Source organism: Micrasema longulum, unplaced genomic scaffold (genome assembly GCF_059751315.1).
Source record: "Micrasema longulum isolate JH-2025_06_02 unplaced genomic scaffold, ASM5975131v1 h1tg001960l, whole genome shotgun sequence".
In the NCBI taxonomy this organism is placed as follows: Eukaryota; Metazoa; Arthropoda; class Insecta; order Trichoptera; family Brachycentridae; genus Micrasema; species Micrasema longulum.
In genome coordinates, this window is record NW_028279134.1 from 114,943 (window position 1) to 124,813 (window position 9,871).

Below are 9,871 nucleotides of genomic sequence, written 5' to 3' on the forward strand. Positions count from 1 at the left end.
ATGTCAGGAATCGAACCCGAGACCTCTTGCATGGTAGGCAAACGCACTGATCACAACAATACAAGGCTGACAAAAAATTTCAATAGCATCACATGAATAAGATCTCGAAAGTGTCAATTGTAACATGTTACTATTGACATCCTTTGCTCTGTTACAATTGCGATTTTTCGCCACATTGAATAAAGGTTATTTTTTTTCTTATCTTTAAAAGATCTAAAATATAATTGTTTGAGAAAATTTTTTACTTCGCTGCTCCAAAATCCGATGTTATCCAATAAACCGATGCCGTCATTATCATCATCATTCCCTTTCTGCACCTAATAGTGCATAGGGCACTGCGTCGGTACACCAATCGCAGCGTATCTTGATCATTTCTGTTACATGAAGGTAAGATGATCAGTCTTAGGCTTCAGGTGCCAGTCTAGGGACTATGAAATATTCTAGTGTAAAAACACTATTTTAGACAAATATTTCATATCACCATGTCGGGAATCGAATCATCAAACTCCTGTTAAATCAAAACAGCGTTCATTGTTAGATTTCGATCCAGTCCAATATATAGTGACGTTTTTTCCTTTAAATGATAAATGTTTAAGAACATAGAGCGATTGTTACATTTGGCACCTGTTATTTGTGACACCACGTTTCCTTATTCAGTATCTTCTTCTTCTTCTTCTTAGTTTTTTTAGCCTTTTTCACCACTAACTGGGGTGTTGAATGAGGCTGAATGCTGTCGAAATGCGATCTTTCAGGCGAATGTGTGGTAAAACTATGTACGATAGATGCACAAATGTTGAGATCCGTACATTATGTAAGGCTGAGACAAGCATTATCGACTAAATCAAGAAAGGAGCTGTGCGCTGGTTTGGACATGTAGAACGAATGGACAGCGAGAGAACGGCTAAGAATATTTACAATGCGAATGTTGATGGATGCAGAAATAGATGAAGACTGAGAAAGACATCGCATGACCAAATCCAACAAATACTTAAAGATGGACATGTCAAAAGTCGGAATAATCGGCGCGCGTGCATTTGAAGATGTATGAATGTAGAGGAAGCGAGATCTGTATGCAAAGATAGAGTGTTGTGGCGTTCTATCCTCTCTGCCTACCCTTACGGGGAAACGGCTTGATGGTTTGTTTGTTTTGTTTGAACTGGGGTAATAATATTCAGTATCTAAATTGTTCAGTTTATCTGAGTGAAGAAAATGTTTGGAGCGTCATAAAATAAATTAAATTATTTATTTATTTACTTATTATAACTGAAGGCCGTAGCCAATTAGTACAAAATTAAAGTTAAATACAAAGTTATATAATATAAAGAAAACATAGTTAATTGTTATGGTTAAACTTAGTAAAAGTAATGTATTGTGAAAAAAAAGAATAAAAAAATTACATTAAAATAGTGAAGTAAGAAAAAGAAGACGCTTGACCCACACTCGAAAGGTTTCGGGTTCGATTCCGGTGAGAACACAAACATTAAAATGTGATTTTTCAAGCCTGGGTGTTCTGTGATGTAATTCACCACTGTAATTGGGCCTCCTGGCCTGTTGTGGTGCAAGTATAAATAAATAAGTATAGAAGAAAAGTAGTTAAAAAGATATGCATTTTAGGTTTGTAAACCTTACATAGGCACACATTGTTAGGCACAAAAATTCAGCAAAAGTAAAAATAAATAGTCATTTATTTGAGTATATTATACAAACAGACTGAATCTCCAGTTCATCGATTATTTTTGCAAAGTCAGTAGTACTTACTTCCTATGTACAATCGAATGAGCATGAACCCATCTAGGTAGCAAGTATGACTGCTTGTATATAAAATGTTTCAGGGGTCTCAAACTAATTATTTAATTTATTCTATCTTAAAATTAAAGAAAATGTATATTAAAAATCAAATAAAAATGTTGCATATAAAAACTAAAAACAAATAGAAATATTATAAATATATTCATACATATACACATATATACGCATATATTCACATATATACACACACACATGCAAACATACATACTCGCACATAAACCTAATGGGCCTGCCACACACTCGACAAGTGCCATGGGAAGTAGGGAATAGAGGAGGCAGAGACGCAGTATGGCAATATTACTCGTCATGCCGCACGTCATGCTCCTATTCGTGCCCATCGCTCCCTATTTTGTCGGTTTTTTGAGCGCGAGTCAAAGGGCCGGCAATATGAGCGCGAGTGGGGGCCACATAATCGCGCGGTCGCAGTACGCATCGAGCGCTCACACAAGACGCGCACGTCATTTTTAAATGATGTATATTTCTTTGTATGTCATTTTTTTACTATTTTGTGTAATTATTATTTTTTTACAAAATACAGAAGAGGTGAAACTAATTACCAATGAAAAAAATAAAGGAAAATTACATATAAATGAAATACATATTAATGAAATACATATTAATGAAATACATATTAATGAAATACATATTAACTGTAAAAATAGCAAACAAAAATCCCACAAAGGCATGGCCTGTTCGTGGGTATACAAGAAATGTTTATGAATTTTTGCTCTTACAATAAATAGACAGATATAATATTTTTGTGTTATTCAAGAAAGAGAAAAGAAAATATTCTGTTAAAGACTATTAGGTACTTTTTTATTTTATAGTAATTAAAAAAGGAAATAAAAAATATACAAAAAACATAAAAATATTCCAAAGGCTGTAGTCTGGTAAAACGAACGCAAAATTAGGAAATCATACGATTTTGCCATTTTAAAACGAATGTTTGTCAAAAATCGCGCAATAAAAAAAATTAAAAATTATGTATGAGATAAAAACAATACTTTTTATAGGTATTTCTATCAAAAAATGTACTTCAAAGTTTCATATAACTAAAATATAATTACTTTTAGACCGGCAGATTACGCCATTTCAAATTTAGACTAAGCTTATTAATCTGGGATCTCAATAAAGACTAAGTATTGAACTGATTTTTCTTTAAATGATTTAAAGATAATAAATTTAAAAAGGAGATGGCCGCGGCAGAATTTTATTTTTTTGTTTTTGAAAAGAAATATAAGCATTTTAAAGCACATAAATTTTTGTAAAATTTTCCTTTATTTCTACGTAAATTATGCAATCAGTAATACCATAAAAAATTTAAAAATATTGAAATAGTTTAGTTAAATCCTTTTTTTATAGAACTGTATTTTTTTTAAATTTATTTTTTAATTTATATATAATTACTTTCAGACCGGCAGATTACGCAATTTCAAAATTTAGACTAAGCTTATTAATCTGGGATCTCAATAAAGACTAAGTATTGAACTTAAATTTTTAATAATGATTTGAAGATAATAAATTTAAAAAGGAGATGGCCGCGGCAGAATCTTATTTTTTTGTTTTTGAAAAGAAATATAAGCATTTTAAATCACATAAATTTTTCCTTTATTTCTACGTAAAATTATGCAATCAGTAACACCATAAAAAATTTTAAAATATTGAAATAGTTTAGTTAAAACCTTTTTTTATAGAACTGTATTTTTTTATTTTTTTTCAATACGATAATTCTAGTTGTAATATTCAATTTTAAACAATGTCTTATTTGGGTTTTTATTACATTCAGATCGGCCCTCAGAGCGGCCGCAGACGGACGTGTTTTCTGTGCTCAAAATTTTAATGCCTTTTTCAAAACAAAATTTAGTTCGGAACATATTATTTTTGTGTTCCTTCTAACACAATTTAAACCAGGATCAAAACCAAGTTATTTTTTGAATGAATAGTTTGTTCGAATTTGATAAATCATTCAAAAATGTAATTTCACGTCATATTCAAATAACAATTAACGGCGTCATTTTACTCGTACACAAAAACGGTCAAATTGCACATTTATCTAGGACATACCAGCACTCGGTAGGTACTATGTACAAAGTGTACACTAAACAGCCATATAATTATTACAATGTCGCGAACGCAGCCAACTTCATTGTGATGGTTTGACGTTTTGCTTAGCCGGCCTCAGACTAATAATATTTTCTATCAATCAGAATTACTTTATTATAGAAATCAAAGACGAGTGATACTTTAATCCATAAATTTGGAATATTTAGTGACCGATTTTATCATAACAATGCCGAAAAAACCAACGAAAAAACCAAACGAAAACTAAATCAATCCCAATTTCCAAAGGAGAAATGCAATGTAAGTTGGATTTGATTAATTTATTAGTATTAAAATTTAGAATACAAAGGACAGACATTTGATTTACATAAATCATTGTATCACCATTACAAATAAATGTAACAGTTTATTATTTGCTTATTTTAGGATTCAAAAAAGCTCAAATTAACTAAGGCCTGTGGAGAATACACTGTAAGTTATTGTCTTATTTTCTTAGATAAATAAAATTCCTACAACATTTTACAAAACAATACTAAATGTACAAATAAGTTTGAATTTGGTAATGTATCCCTAAATAAAACACGTTTATTGAATTTTTATTTTACTTTATTTGTTTAAAAAGACCAGAGTTTATATTGTGACGCATTCCGTCGTTTGAAAATGTCCTAACAAGACGAAACGCGTCACAGTATACGCTCTTATATATTAAAAAAAATAAAGTACAATAATTAATTAAGTAATAAAGTACAAAGAATTCTACCAATTGTCTGCATTCACAATAAAAAAGTACAAATAATAATTATTATAACCCTTATTTTCTAAATATTGACTATCAATAAGTAGGGTTATATTTGCCTTTTGGGTAATATGCAAATTGAAATGTTTTAGGGTGTTCCAGCGAAATATCTTTCAACTGATATTCTAGAAGATGACGGTTGTCAGGTTAGTATTCATATCGAAGTAGGAATATTTTAAGTATTTACATTAAAATAGCTAATGAAATCTAAATTGGATTATGATTATTAATTAATCTGTATTATTTCAGGCGCAACAGCTAGTTCCAGAACTGCTAGCACAGCCATTACACCCCTTTAAGTTGGAAGGCAGGAGAGTTGTGGACATCCAGGAATTTTTCACTAAAATCCAGGAAATATTTTCTCATTCTTCCATGTTTGATTGCAAAGGAACGAATATGGTGATTGTGGATGAAAAGTTGCATGGCTTTAATTCTATATTAAATTTAAAATGTAATATGTGTGGATTATGTTTTTCTGTAAATTGTTGCAAGGACAGATCGAATGAAATGAGTTTAAATGAATCGTTTGTGTCTGGAATATCGAGTATCGGTTCTGGATATAGTGGTTTGCAAGAGTTGACTGCTGCTGTTGGAATTCCTTGCATGAGTAAATGGAAGTATTTGAAGATCAATAAGAAAGTGTGTGAATGGTGGGATACTGCGAAACTAAAAGTTATGGAGGAGGCAACGAAAGAAGAGGGACAACTGGCTACTGCGAATGGTGAAATTGATGAAAATGGTAAACCAATGATAACTGTTGTGGCTGACGGGTGTTGGTCTAAGAGATCATACAAAACCAACTACTCGTCTAACTCGGGCGCAGCTTCTATAGTAGGGTTTCGTACGGGGAAAGTTCTATATATGGGTGTTTATAATAAATACTGTGTGATTTGTGCTAGAGCAACTAATAAGAATATTGAGGCACCAAAACATGAATGTTTTAAAAATTACTCAGGATCTTCAAGTGGTATGGAATCGGCGATCATTCTGAAAGAAATTTGATAGAAAGAAGAACGGTTTTACAATCAGATAGCGGGGAATGGTTAGAAAAGTGTAGAAATTTACTCACTGCGTCATGGTTTGGTAAAGTTTGTAAAAGAAGAATAGGAATTAGTTGTTCAGGGTTAGTTAAAAGTATGCCATATAGTAAATCGCTAAGTAATATTTTTTCTATTAAATATGGTCAGGATTATGAACTGACCGCATTAAACCAATTAAGCCTTCAAGAAAATATCAAATTTCAGAAGTGTGGGCTGTTTATTGATAGTGAATATTGTTTTCTAGGCGCCACACCAGATAACATTAGTACGGATCATGGCGGTATCATTATAGAAATAAAATGTCCATCGTCTGCTTCTAATATGACTATGACTGTTGAAACCGCCATCGACAGTGGTAAAATTAAGTTTTGGAAAAGAAATAGAAACCATACCGAGTATTATGTAAATCAGAATCACGATTGGTATTACCAAGTTCAAGGACAGTTGCATATTACTAAAAAAAATATATGTCTTTTTGGAGTGTGGACCGGAGCCCAACATAAAATTAAAATCTTTTTATTTAAACTGTTTGCTTCCAGAGCTTGTTGACCCCCGAGTTACACGATCCATGCCTATCAGAGATCCACCAAATGTTCTCGAGGCTATCGAAAACAAAAAAGTTGCCCCCAATAAAGTCATAAATTGTTAAAAAAAGCTGTTTAACGAAAACATCCCATCAACCAGTAAAAGTTAAATTATACTCACCAGTTTCAGAAAAATATTTACCTAAATCAGCTTAGAAATTCCGCCCTCTTTCAACTATAATGGTTTTTTTTTTTTAAATTTATGTAGATGTTGCTTTTATTATTTTTTTAATTTCTGTTTCCAGATACACAACTTTGATTGAACCTGTCCCCCCTAAATCAAGACCATTGTAACATGAAATATATTCTTAGTTCTTTTTCACAATGTATTTTTCATAAAATAACTAGCGATCTATTGTTATCAAAAATATTGGGATTCTTTACTGGTTCTTCCCAATAATATATATTTTTGAACCATTTGCACCTTAGTATTTTTTCAATAAAAATGAAATTTTCCACCACAATTTGTTTATTTTTACTTACAAGCGGTCCCACGATCAATTTCTGGCAGGGTTAAGTGAAATATTTTTTTTATGTGTTTTTACGTTGCAATATTTAATTCTCCTTGGACTGGCACGGGACTGCAGGATTGATCATCTTACCTTCATGTTATATATTATTAAATACGCTGTATTTTGTTTTCAAATGCAATGCCTTATGCACCAATAGGTGATAGGGATGATGATCTATCCAAAATTCTATTTACTTCGAAAAGGTTTAAAACACTTGTATATATTTTTAAAATATTTTACGTCACTCTCACATAGGTGTAAAAATAGAAATAAAACTATTATGTAAGTAATTTAGCATATTTATATTTTCTCAATGCATATTAAAATAATCGCTTACAGTATTTTGTCAATACAAGGTTTCCACTCTATGCACAAAACTCTTAAAATGCTTGAATTACCGTTCTAGTTTTTTTCATGTAAGATTATGTAGACATCCTTTTAGTATTTTCTGAGTGGAATACATGCTTTACTATATAGAACTTGATACACAACTCTTAGATAGGTGATTAAATGTGCTTTTATAGGTTTTTAGTGTAAAAGTTGGTAGGCACCCTTTTGACTTTATTCTTTTGCATTATTCTTTTGTCTGTTGCACCTGGAATGAAATGTATTTATAAATTTTACGTAGATTAAATGCAATGCTTACCTTAATTGATAGTTATCATGGTTTTGAACTTAAATAGTAACTAAGAAAATAAAATCAATTAAAATAATATACACAATACATTCTTAACCTATAAAAATATTTTTAGGTATTTGGCCGAGTCTTTTATCATTATATGTTGTTAATTTTTTAGAATTTATCTACCATATTTTTCCAATTTTATTACGAAATACATGATCAAGTGCAAATTCAAAAAACTTATCAGTTTAAAGGAAAAATATTATAAAATGTCATACTGTCAAAAAATGTTTTTACTTACGTAATTTGATGAGATCAAATAATTTTTCTCTTGAAAACAATATTATGAAGTGCATTATTTTTTTGGCATTCACTTTAGTGACATGGTGCATTTTCATTAAAACATAACAGTGTTATCTGTCAACTTCGAAAATACAAATATCCATAATTACCCAGAAGCCAGAAATCAACATATGTCACAGATTATCCGATAGTTGTATAATTCTACATTATCTCTGCAGTACGCTAGTCAGGAGTGCTATTTATAGATTTTACCTATTAAATAATCACGCAAAAACTCTATCTATCTCTGTCTTTCTCATTTTGTCAAACAAAGTATGAAGAGTACGTAAAAATTGACGAACATACAATGTAACAGGATATTTTTTTTGATTGCTTTGTCTTGAAGCGGTATATTTTACGCATTCGGCGGCAAACCGTACGATTCAACTTACCGACTACAGCCTTAATATACATTGATATAATTAGCTGTTCTAAAAATGCATAGCGCGCACGCTGTCACAGTTTCATCGTCCATTGAATAGAAAGACGAATGACAAGTGCGGAACGTCGCGATTAATAGCGCGAGTAGAGCAGTGTATGGGCGGAGAGGGCAACATCGGGCGAGAGGGCGGCAGCGCGAGAGGCATGAGCATGAGCGGCGCAAGGAGCATAGTGTGGCGGGGCTATTACATATCAAAGTAAGGGTATACAAGATATAAAATATTATCCAGAAATATTGCAACCATCGTCTCCTTATACTTTTAGTAAATAATAAATCTTTATCAATTTGCCTAATGGGTGATTATGTATGATTAACTTGTCCCATTGACGTATAATATACTTACGCGGTGAAACTAAAGGTATTCCATGTCGTATTTCCTTTTCGGTAAACAAACATGGATATCCGTACTTCAGGCGATTGCCCACATGATCAAACTGATGCCTGTCAAAATGAACTTGACACACACTTTTATTGACCAGTTGTGTCTTGCTTAGACTACCGAGCAGAGGCAAGTAAGACAACCATAGTTCTCTCAGTTTATCATCCCTTGGAATACTAAACATCCGATGTGTTTCGCTAGTTGAAGTGCATCCACTGACACAACACTTTACGTGACGCCCCATATTTCAGTATGTCTGTTACTCAAATTTAAAACAATTGGTTTATTTTGATACTCTACTCAAGCTTAAGGCGAGGAGCAAATAAAATACACGGGCACTTCAAACAATATTCAGCCGTTACGTTTACGAATGAAAACCAAACTCAAAACAAAATATCAAGGCAAGATAGCGAGAGCAAGATAACAGTTTATGTCAAATATTCAATATTATTTATCTGTGGCAAACAGACAACCGCGCCGACAGCGCTTCGTGCTTATAGCGGAACCAGCTGAACTAAAGCTGCTAACAGGCCTGACATTTTTTTATTATCTGTGCGGCCAAAGATGTCGCTGTTGTAGATTTAAAATTTAGTCAAATTCACGTAAGGTATTGTTGCATCGTTTATTATGTAAATAAATTATACAAAAATTACAATACATCTATATATTATAATACTGTCTGCGGCTGTTTAATCTAATATTTATTAATTCTTACAACTAGGATTATATTTTACTCATACATTTTTCTGGATAATTTTTGTAAAAAGGCTAAAACCAAAATGAATTAATATCTACTAAAATGATTTAAAAATAAATTCTTGAATTAAAAACATAAAAAAAATATATATTAAAAAGCGAAACGCATAAGTTAGTCTAAAGTTCTAGAACCTTATTGAACATAATATTTTTAATGTAGTTATGCAATCAATTATTTATTTATTATCACGAGATCCCGAAAATATTCAACAAAAATGGAAAAAGGACATTAAAATACATATGTGGTTTCATCAATTTGCTGCTAACTTGTCTTAGAAATAAGTTACTACCAAAAAAGACAAGAACAAAATAAAACAGGCCATTCTTGCAAAAGTTTAAATACGAAACAATTTATGGCTATTATTTGAATTTCGATGTTTTTTTAAAATCTAATATCGAGTTTGTGAATCCTTTATTTGCTCTTTGTATTTAGCCAGCGGTATTTATATTTTGACAAAATTTTCATAAAAAATTGGATTTATTTTTAAAAGTATCAGATAAAGGTGGTTTATTTATTTAAGAAGCGTG

The 9,871-nt window shown here is 31.5% G+C and overlaps 2 long non-coding RNA genes across 2 annotated transcripts; one reads left to right on the forward strand and one right to left on the reverse strand.

Annotated features, from left to right (window-relative positions):
• The first annotated feature begins 3,938 nt into the window (after positions 1-3,938).
• Positions 3,939-6,709, forward strand: LOC148273406 (uncharacterized). Its single transcript, XR_015824587.1, has 4 exons — positions 3,939-4,170; positions 4,297-4,341; positions 4,759-4,812; positions 4,916-6,709. It is a non-coding gene; the product is annotated as an uncharacterized LOC148273406 (long non-coding RNA).
• A 376-nt stretch (positions 6,710-7,085) lies between these two features.
• Positions 7,086-7,992, reverse strand: LOC148273407 (uncharacterized). Its single transcript, XR_015824588.1, has 2 exons — positions 7,726-7,992; positions 7,086-7,397 (listed from the first exon to the last, which is right to left on the reverse strand). It is a non-coding gene; the product is annotated as an uncharacterized LOC148273407 (long non-coding RNA).
• Between the last annotated feature and the right edge of the window lie 1,879 nt (positions 7,993-9,871).